This window comes from Marmota flaviventris, chromosome 9 (assembly GCF_047511675.1).
Source record: "Marmota flaviventris isolate mMarFla1 chromosome 9, mMarFla1.hap1, whole genome shotgun sequence".
Classification (NCBI taxonomy): domain Eukaryota; kingdom Metazoa; phylum Chordata; class Mammalia; order Rodentia; family Sciuridae; genus Marmota; species Marmota flaviventris.
Genome location: NC_092506.1, coordinates 59,108,906 through 59,119,084, shown reverse-complemented (window position 1 = coordinate 59,119,084; position 10,179 = coordinate 59,108,906). Strand labels below are relative to the sequence as shown.

Sequence of the window (10,179 nt, the reverse complement as noted above, 5' to 3'; positions counted from 1 at the left end):
AGTGTCAGGACAGCTTGTCTTTTCATATATATATATATATATATATATATATATATATATATATATATACACACACACACACACACACACACACACACACACACTCTACTGTAAGGTAAATATAAAATGAACAAATAAAAAATTTAAAAAATTAAAAATTAAAAAAATATTTTAAAATTCTGTAACTAAATTGTAAGATAATTCTAGAAGGAAAAAAAAGACATATCTGACAAAATACATACTTAGATCTCCCTACTTATCTGTCCTCGTAGAATTGCCAGGTGCTGATTTAATTTAATTCTATACTATCAATCTAAAAAGGGTTTTATAAATGGCACCTTGATTCTCCAAGTCCTTTTTTTAATGAAAAGCCTTGGTATTTTATCTTGCATCTGCTTGGTTTTCACCACATATACAATGGGGTTCATCACAGGGGGAATGAGGAAGTGCATGTTGGCCATGGTCACATAGATGTGTGATGAAAGGCTTGGGCCAAAGTGGTGCAGCATAGCCAGGCAGATCATGGGTGTGAAGAAGAGGATCACAGCACACAGGTGGGAGATGCAGGTGTTGAGAGCCTTAAGGTGGCTACTGTGAGATGAAATGTGCAACACGGTGTTCAGAATCAACATATAGGAAAGTAGAATGAGGAGAAAATCAAGTTCCCTAGTAGAGAGTACAAGAAACAGTCTAAAAATGCTATTGATAGAAGCATAGCCTCCTCAAGAGCATGGGGAGAGGCACTTGCACAGTCAAGATTCACACAACAATACCGAAACCTATCCTGGCAATGATGCTATTGGTAAAGGAGGAGGAATAATGCAATGGGTGATAAATGGCCACATAGTGGTCAAAGGCCACTGCCAGAATGATGGCTGACTCAAAATCCTGGAAGGTGTGAATAAGGAGTATTCAGAGAATTCAGACACAAGATGCTCAGCATGGTGGGAAAGATGGAAAGGAAAAGTCTCAAATCAGAGATAGGTAGAATAGCAGGAAGAGGTACATATGCATATGGAGGATCTTCATCTGCCAGATAACGGTCTGAATGGTCATGTTGCCCACTAAGGTAATGAGAAATAGACACAGAAGGGTACGGGAATCCAAATGTGCACAGCCTCTAGCCCAGGGATGCCATTTGTCCAGGAAGGTGAGGAAGATGGGAGTTGGTACCATTGACAAGAAAAAAAAACATGATAGGATAACATATCTATCTGTAAATGAAATACATTGTCTGAAGTAAAACTGTTAATATTTAATGTGGAGTTTTATCATTTGTGATTACACTGTAAATTCAATTACTACTCAATGCATTTTTAACTGATGCTAATTCTGCCAATGAAAGATAACATCCTATATTAGTTTATATACATTTTGATCTTCTAAAACTAAGAAGGAGATCTACTCAACATTATTAATTCCTCAAATGATATAGCCTCAATTTTAAAAATCATATCTACATTTTATTAAATTTGTTAAAAAAAATCTATGAATTCTACTTTTAATAAGCAAATCCATGGATGCATTTGTGTTTAAATGAAACTCTAAATTATATGCTTCTCACTGAGCTTACAGTGCTACATTATTACAAGTGTTTTTTACATCTTGTTTCACCTTAAAACAGGATTTGTAAGAGTTGTATGCATGAAAATAATGTGATACAGAAAAATTGTTGCCAACTCTTTTATAAAATTTTAAAATAATATTTGCATCCTTTACCAAATATGAAAGAATTAGAAATCTTTGAATTTAATCAGTAAGATCTTTGGAGTTGTTGTACATATTTGTTTTTCATATATGATTAGTTTATTTACAATTAAAGGCAAAAATTAGGAAACATCTGCCCACCATTTTATTTTATTTTATTAATTATACATAGATCATTTGTTCTTATCAATCATTTACTCATTAATTTATGAAATAAATTTCAAAGACCTCCATTTGAACTAACTTATAATGATACAGCAATTATCCAGTTGGGCATACTCCTCTGCTTGCATTGAATTAGGGAATGGGGGGAAATCTGAAAAATGAATGCTTAGGTAAAATCCATAATATAGCAATAATAAGAGCATTTTCATGATCAGTGTTGCAACAGCTTCATTGTTCCCCCAAATTCCTGAGGATACATTTTTTAAAATGTGATATAGGAACTTGGCTGAGATGGCCATTCAAATGTTTCCTGAATCTAATAATCTTTTATTAAAGGGAATGTCCTATGCTATACAATTATATATACCCTCCTCTTTAAAATGGTACTTTGCTTGACCCAGTGATGAGGAAAAGATACACACACACACACACACACACACACAAACACACACACACACATATATATATATATTTGTGTATATATATATATACACACACACACACATATTTCATCTATAGGTCACTGCTTTTTAAATTGTTTTATTCAATTTATCAAAATATCAGTTTTGAGTATTATTTTCAATTCTTTTCACTTAACTGTAATCACAAGACTTTTCATGGCAAAAACAGAAAACTGGAATGAACTTCAGAAGCAGGAATGGAATATATTTTTCTTTAATCCATAACTCTTGAATTTGGATAATTTGAGATAAGCAAGATGGAAAGAGTTCAAAATACCCACTTAATTATTCAAAAAGAACAAATTTAACAAATCCAGACACCGGGCCACCAGATATCATATCATTGCCATTTTCCATTCACAGTATTGGACATTCTTTGACATATTATATCCAGCCTCAGAGTGTGTTAGTGTTCTGGTATGAGGCTGGTTAGGAAAATGATTCTAGGACTTTAGGTGTTGGTTTTACACTCTGCTCTCAAATTAGCTTGAAAGAGATCATAAACCTAAATTTAAAAATAAAATATAAAAGAAAACTAAGTGAACTTGGTTATAATATGTCTTTTCAGATATAATACTAAAAGCATTATCCATAAAGGAAATAATTAATGAGTTAGACTTCATGAAAAATAAAAATTTCTTTTCTGTAAAAGATACTGCCAAATAAATGAAAAGAGAAACAATAGACTGAGAGAAAATGTTTGTAAAAAACAAGTGTGATAAAGGTCTTTTGTGAAAAATACACATAGAATTCTTAAAGATTAAAAAAAATAGCAAACAACCCAATTAAAATATGAATAAAATACCCAAACTTCTCACCAAGAAACATATACAAATGGTAAATAAGCATATAAAAAAGCTCAACTCCAACAAATGAAACTTAAGAAAATAAAATACAATTTCAAGGCTTAATAGTTTAAAAAATTCCAGAAGAAGCATTTTTAGAATGCAAACTTAATATAATGTCACATTATGACACAACCTACAATGGATGCCTGTGTTTTATATTACAAAACTTCTAGTACATCCACCAATTTCCATACATATATGGCATTATCTGACTGCATTTATTATGACGTACTTGCCTATTATCAATACAATTTGGGGGGAAAGAGGGATACCAGGGATTGAACCCAGGGGAACTTAACCAGTAAGCCACATCTGCAGCCCTTTTTGTATTTTATTTAGAGATAGAGTCTCACTGAGTTGCTTCGGACCTCACTAAGTTGCTGGAGCAAGCTTTGAACTCATGATCCTACTGTCTCAGCCTCCTGAGCCACTGGAATTACAGATATGTTTTACTGTGCCTAGCTTTAATACAATTTTTAATCATTGATTTTAGGCGAGCTCCTTGAAATGTTATAAGATACTGTTGCTATTGGCTAGAAAAAGTAGGGGATGTGGGAGAAAAAATCTATGAATACATTATAGGAAGAAGAAGATCTGGTATTCCATTGCACAGTAAGGTGACAATATTCAAAGGAAAGAAGTGGAGTAAATCTCATGTACCTTTAATATGTACAAATACAAATTCACCACAAAAAATCTCAATGTTGTGTATATCCATAAGCCTGGGATGCTAATTAGAATAAAGTATACTCCATGCTTGTATAAATATATCAAAATAGATTCTACTGTCATGTACAACTAAAAAGAACAAATAAAAAAAATAAATTTAAAATAAAAAAGAATTTTGCCTTGTATTGAAATAGCTAGAAGAGTTTGAATGTTCTCATCACAATGATACATGTACGATGTAATAAATATGCTAAATTCCATGATTTAATCATCACACAATGATCAAAACATCATCAAAACATCATATTGTACCCACAATTATAACTATGTACAATTATTATTTGCCAATAAAAATATTTTTAAAGCTTTAAAGATTTCCAGAATAGCAAGAAATAAACCATTTGCATAAGAACTGTGGACATATAAAAATTTGTCAATGGTATGTTTTTTTCTTTGGTCAAGTTAGAATTTAATTTCAGAGAAATTATTTTATAAATTTATAACTCTCAATTCTTCTCTGTAACCATTTCAGGAGATTACTCTGAATACGTGTGCATATCTCCCTTGTTTTAATGCAGTATACAACAGCACTGAGAATAGGAGGGACCAAGACATATACATAACCCATAATAATATGCACTAATGGTGGGACAAGTTTCCTGAAATGATGGATAATAGACACCTCCAGTAGCACCGCACAAATGTGGGGACACAAGTGTTGAGGGCCTTAAATTGTTCTATCTGGGAGGCAATGCTTAATACAGTGACTAAAATCTTCAAATAGAACAGAATAATGAATACATAGTTCACTCTAAAGGTGAGGAAGGTCATGATGAGGCGGTAAATGTTATTGATGCAGTAGTCAGAACAAGAGAGCTTGATGATATCTGGGTGCAGGCAGTAGGAGTGTGAGAGCATGTTGGCCTTGCAAAACCTCAGCCACTTAATGAAAAATGGTATTGGGAAGACAGCAGCCACAGCTGGTAGCAAAAGCCCCACAAGTATCTTGGCAATGGTTGCATTAGTCAAAACAGTAGTGTACCTAAGTGGGTTGGAAATGGCCACATAACGGTCAAAAGCCATGGTGAGCGGGATGCCTGACTCCATTAGGGAGAAAACATGAATGAAGAACATCTGGATCAAGCAGGCATCAAAGTTTATCTCATGAACATTAAACCTAAAAAGTTAAGAAGAGTGGGAATGGTAGCAGCAGCCAGTGTGGAAAGAAAAAGGTACATGGGTGCATGAAGTGACTCTTCCACCCGGATCACCAATATGATGGTGCTGTTACCTAAAGGGCAACTAGGTAGAGGGCACAGAACAGGATGGAAATCACCAGATGAGAGTCCTCAGGCCAGGGAAGCCAGTTAGAAGGAAGGATCTGTAGGTAGTGATGTCGGAAAAAATCATGATGTCCTATTTGATTACTGAGGTCAATAGTCTTCTCCCCCTAGAATAAGAGAGCATGGATTAGGATACCATCACCACTATCTTTACTTCATGAAGCCAACGTTAAGCACTCATGCAAGTTACTACCTACATTCTCTTCACCACATTTCTAAAACTATAGTAAAAGAGAAGCATAAACTAGCAAACTACTGTACAAGGATCATAATATGAAACTCGTATCAACTGTTTAATTTAATTTACCCACACTAGACTTTTAATCCAGATAGGAAAAATACTTGGTATTTCTCTCAAGGAAGTTAGATGACAGAAACAGAGAATGTAATGTCATATATACAGACAGGATTCCAATTCTAGCAGAGAGAAGCACCGTCTCATTCCCCTGATTAAACTGAAATTAGTCAACCAATATCATCCCAAGGTCAAATAGGATAAATTACTGGTTCCACTTTTTCTATATTTTTTCCTTGTTGTATCTTATGAGTGTTGACCATATATCAAAATTGAGTATTAGGAAATACATATTCTATTTCTGCCTCTGACAAAAGCTATGTGATCCTGGCTAAATTGCTTCTGCTCTCTGAATTTTTTTTTAATATTGTAAAGATGTAGAGCTGAGTAAATTATCTTTTAAAGTCTCCAAATACATATCTATTTGGTTAACTATATAAATCTCTTTTATCATAAATATATTTAAAAATGATTATGTGCCAAAGAAACTGCCCACCCTGGACACAGTCCCTTGTAGATAAAATATCAAGTAAATAAAATTACTGATCAATAATAAAGAGTCACATATAGTACCACACACTAAGGAAAGCTCTCTGGGAGGTAATGTTTAAACTGAAATCCTAAGGATGAAAACAAAGTGTTCATACAGGGTTGTATAGCAAGAAAGGAATTTACCAGAAAGGGAGAACAGTGTAAAAGTAAAAGTCATTAAGCAAAAAGTGAGGAACATGTCAAAATCTATACTAATTTTCATAAAAGATTCCATGTGTTGGTAAAGGTTTGGCTTAACAGGTAACATGAAATAGAGCTGGGGAGGTAAAAAATTTTAAGTTTTTATTTAATATCCAAATAATGAAATATAGGTAAAAGTACTAATTTTGAGTGTGTATATATGTGAGCACATGTGTTTGGAGATTGCCAATGAAATGATCATAATCATGTTTTAATAAGTTAAATTTTGATGAATTGATTGCATGGAAGCATTATATTAGGAACATTATATTATTCACAATAATGTTTTTTCTTGCTTATAAAAGCTATAATTTATAATAAGAAATTCTTATTGAAAGGAATAATACCATATACTTAGAACTATAACATTTTATAAGATCATCTCATGAAATTTATATAAAAATGCAGTTCTTTTGCAGGCCAGGTATCAGGCTTTAAGAAATGAAATAACTTTCCTCAGCAACAACTATTGGGTAGCAAGTCAGTGATTTAGTGGAAAAAAGAGTATGCAGCCAATCAGTTTTGACACACTGGGTATTGATTTCCTTAACTAACCGTTTCATTACATGAAAATGAAAAGCAAAGGTTCTCTGCTTGGTCTCAATGGCTGCATGAAATTGGGAAAATCATCTAACTGCTTCAGGATTAGATTTTAAGCCAACAAATGTTAGACAATATCAGTAATAATGTCATCATAGGAGTGCTGTGAAGACTAGACTAGATAATTCATATCAAGAATTTAAAACATTGCTTTATTTTGAGAAATTTCAAAGAAATATTGGGTATTAATACTCTTTCTCAGGAAAGTGCCATCTGTTTCTTTGTTATATTAAAATACCAGATTTCTTGATTCCATGGTTGCTGCCTGTAGAAGTAATTAAGGGAAATTTGAGGGATATGAATTTCCTAAATTAGATCCCAACAATTTTTCCAATAAGAATAGCACATCATTCCATATGTATTTATTATCTATTTTGGGCAAGTAACACTTTCACTGCTCATTTTAGAAACTTGGTGAGTCAGAGAAAAGTGTATCTTTAGAATGGGAGAGTGAACCAGAGACTTCAAAACAAGGTAGCATTCCACAGATGTTTGTCTAGTTATACAAACAGATTTGGAGTAGAAACAACATCTAAGGATAAAAGAACTACCATTTTTTGCTACATATACACAATGTAATGTCGTTTGGCTATTTAAAAAAATGAAACCCTATTATTTGTGATGACATGAATGGAATTGGAGCTCATGATGCTTAGTGGATTAAGCCAGGCCCAGTAAGACAATTATCATATGATCTCAATAAAATGTAGAATCTTAAAAAAGTTGATCTCCTAGAAGCTGAGAGTAGAATGGTCTTCACCCGAAGCTGATGGGATGAGGGAAAGATGAGAAGAGGGTTATCAATAGGTACTAAGTTATAGTTATATTTTTTGTTGTAGTAAGAATTTTTAGTGTATTAATGTATAGTAGGATGACTATAGATAACAATAATGTTCTGCATAGTATTAAGAGCTAGAAGTATTTTGAAATTTTTTCACCTTAGATAAAAGATAATGTTTGAAAAGATTATGTTTGACCTGTTTTATATATTAGATAATGTATATATATATATATATATATATATATATATATATATATATAAAACAACATCATGTGATACCTCATAAATAAATGTATTGAAATTAATTTAATTATAAAATTACCATTTAAAACTTCCACTTTCATTCCATTTCAGTTAGGAACAAAGGAGATACCTGGTTTCCCACCATAGATAATATATCAGTATTTCAGGAGCAGATGCATAAAGGGAATGTTTCTAAAATTATGTCTAGGAGTCAGTATTTATTTGTGTGTATGTGTGCATGCATGTGGTGTGTGTGTGTTTTGGTCTGCATCTGAATTCTTTAATGGTTTTCCCCAAGAGAATCATGTCTTCCAAGTCACTGTTACTGTGAGTCATTCCCTAGAGTGTACAAAATTCCTTTGGCTATTTTCTTTTATCACCCTATATAAAGATCTGATTCTTGTGCTTTTACCCACAGTATTCATCTCTTCACATCGGAATCTTCATCCACATCTCTTATTAAAAATTTTATTTAATCAAGTCCTGGTGCTATGGATAGTATCATGTTAAATATATACTCATGTTTACCTCCTTATTACATTAGCTAGAGTAAGTAGATAAGCAAGCATTTTGCTTGTTCTTAAAGCTTTTTTAGCTTGCTCTTTTTGCTCTTTGTTTTATGGTAGATATGAAGATTATAAAGCCAATCTCACTAAAAAGCCACATAAACATTTTAGGTGTTCAAGATATGTGATGAGATGTCAAGTAGGTTGATGTTGACTAACAACATTTATAGTAGTTTAGGTAGACTGGATGATTCCAAAATTCTTCTTCTTCTTCTTCTTCTTCTTCTTCTTCTTATTATTATTATTATTATTATTATTATGTGTGTGGTGCTGTGGATTGAACCCATGGCCTTGTGCATGTGAGGCAGGCACTCTACCAACTGAGATATATTCCCAACCCAAGGGCCCAAAATTTTAGTTATTAATGAAGATAACTTAAAAAACTTTCAAAGTGAGTTGATGTGGCTACATTCTTAGTATGAATCTTGGAAAGTACATTGTAATTTGAAATATACTGTGCAAAAATATAATGGGAATAAAACACCAAAGTTTGAGATAGGCTATAGGTTTTTTTCTAAAGTAACAATTTGATGAAAAAAGAAGCCTAATATCACAAAAGTGTGATTATTTGCCTACATGAGAGGTATATAGGTTAACAGCACTAGTTGGGGTACAGTCAAGGAAACAGAATCCAAGCCATTTAGTTCAACAGACAAAAGCACAATGTGTGAATTACAGAGGAATTAGCAACTCAAATTCAAATTTTTATTTTGAGGATATTTTGTAAGGATTATTTTAATAACCAAGAACCCAATCTTTTGAGACCCTTTGAAAACAGAGGTAGGGAGAACTAAAAATAAGAAAATATGATAGCCCAGAAATCAACAATGACAAAATAAACAAACAAACACCTAAAACTAGTGGAATGAAGGAAGGTTCTTAGAGGCTAAAATTCAAACTAAAACAGGGGAATTGAAGTCACAAAGGGAAAGCTTTCCCACTATGGAATAGGACAATGGAGAAGACACAGTGACTGCTTGATACTTCACTCAAGGCAGAGAAAAAGTGGGAGATATATCTGATGTCTTCCTATTATCACCTTTGTCTTAGTCCATTTTCTGTTTCTATAACTGAACATCATAGAATGGGTAATTTATAAAGACTAGAGGTTTATTTGACTTACAGTTCTGGAGTCTGTAAAGATAAACTCAAGAGCATTGCACCAGCATCTGCTTAGCCTCTGGGGAGGACTTCACGCAGCATTATTACATGGTGGAGGGCATCAAATTGTGAGACAAAACAGAGTGTGCGCTCTTATAACAAAACCACTCCTGGGATAATCCATTAATACTTTCATTAATTGTTTTTTTTCTCATTTTATTATGTTTAACTCATATTTATGTGCATTTAAGTTAGCGCCAGGATTATAGAAGGTGTATTAGTTAGGGTTCTCTAGAAGAACAGAATCAACACAATGGAGAATATGTATATACATTTATGTACATTAAAAAGGGATTCATTTTATTGCTTACAGGATAAGAAGCTGGGAAGTCCCACAATGGCTGTCTCTAGGCTGGAGACCCAGAGGAGCCAGTAGTTATTTAGTCTAAGAAACTGGAGCTTTGAAGAAAGATCAGTGTTGCAGCCCAGTCCAGGATAGAAAGCTTGGTAACCTCGTGGAGAGTATGTGGGCAGGGAGCACTTTGGAAGAACGATGGACTTTGAGTCTGATGTTCTTGAGTGACAAAGTAGTAATCAAAGCACCTGCACAAGAAGAATCCATCCTACTTCTGCATCTGCCCCCTCAGGTTCCATCTTTTAATTCCATC

At 33.3% G+C, this 10,179-nt stretch overlaps 1 pseudogene; it reads right to left on the bottom strand.

Annotated features, from left to right (window-relative positions):
• Positions 1–308: 308 nt before the first annotated feature.
• LOC114098575 (olfactory receptor 51L1-like) lies at positions 309–4,933 on the bottom strand (annotated as a pseudogene).
• Positions 4,934–10,179: the final 5,246 nt, after the last annotated feature.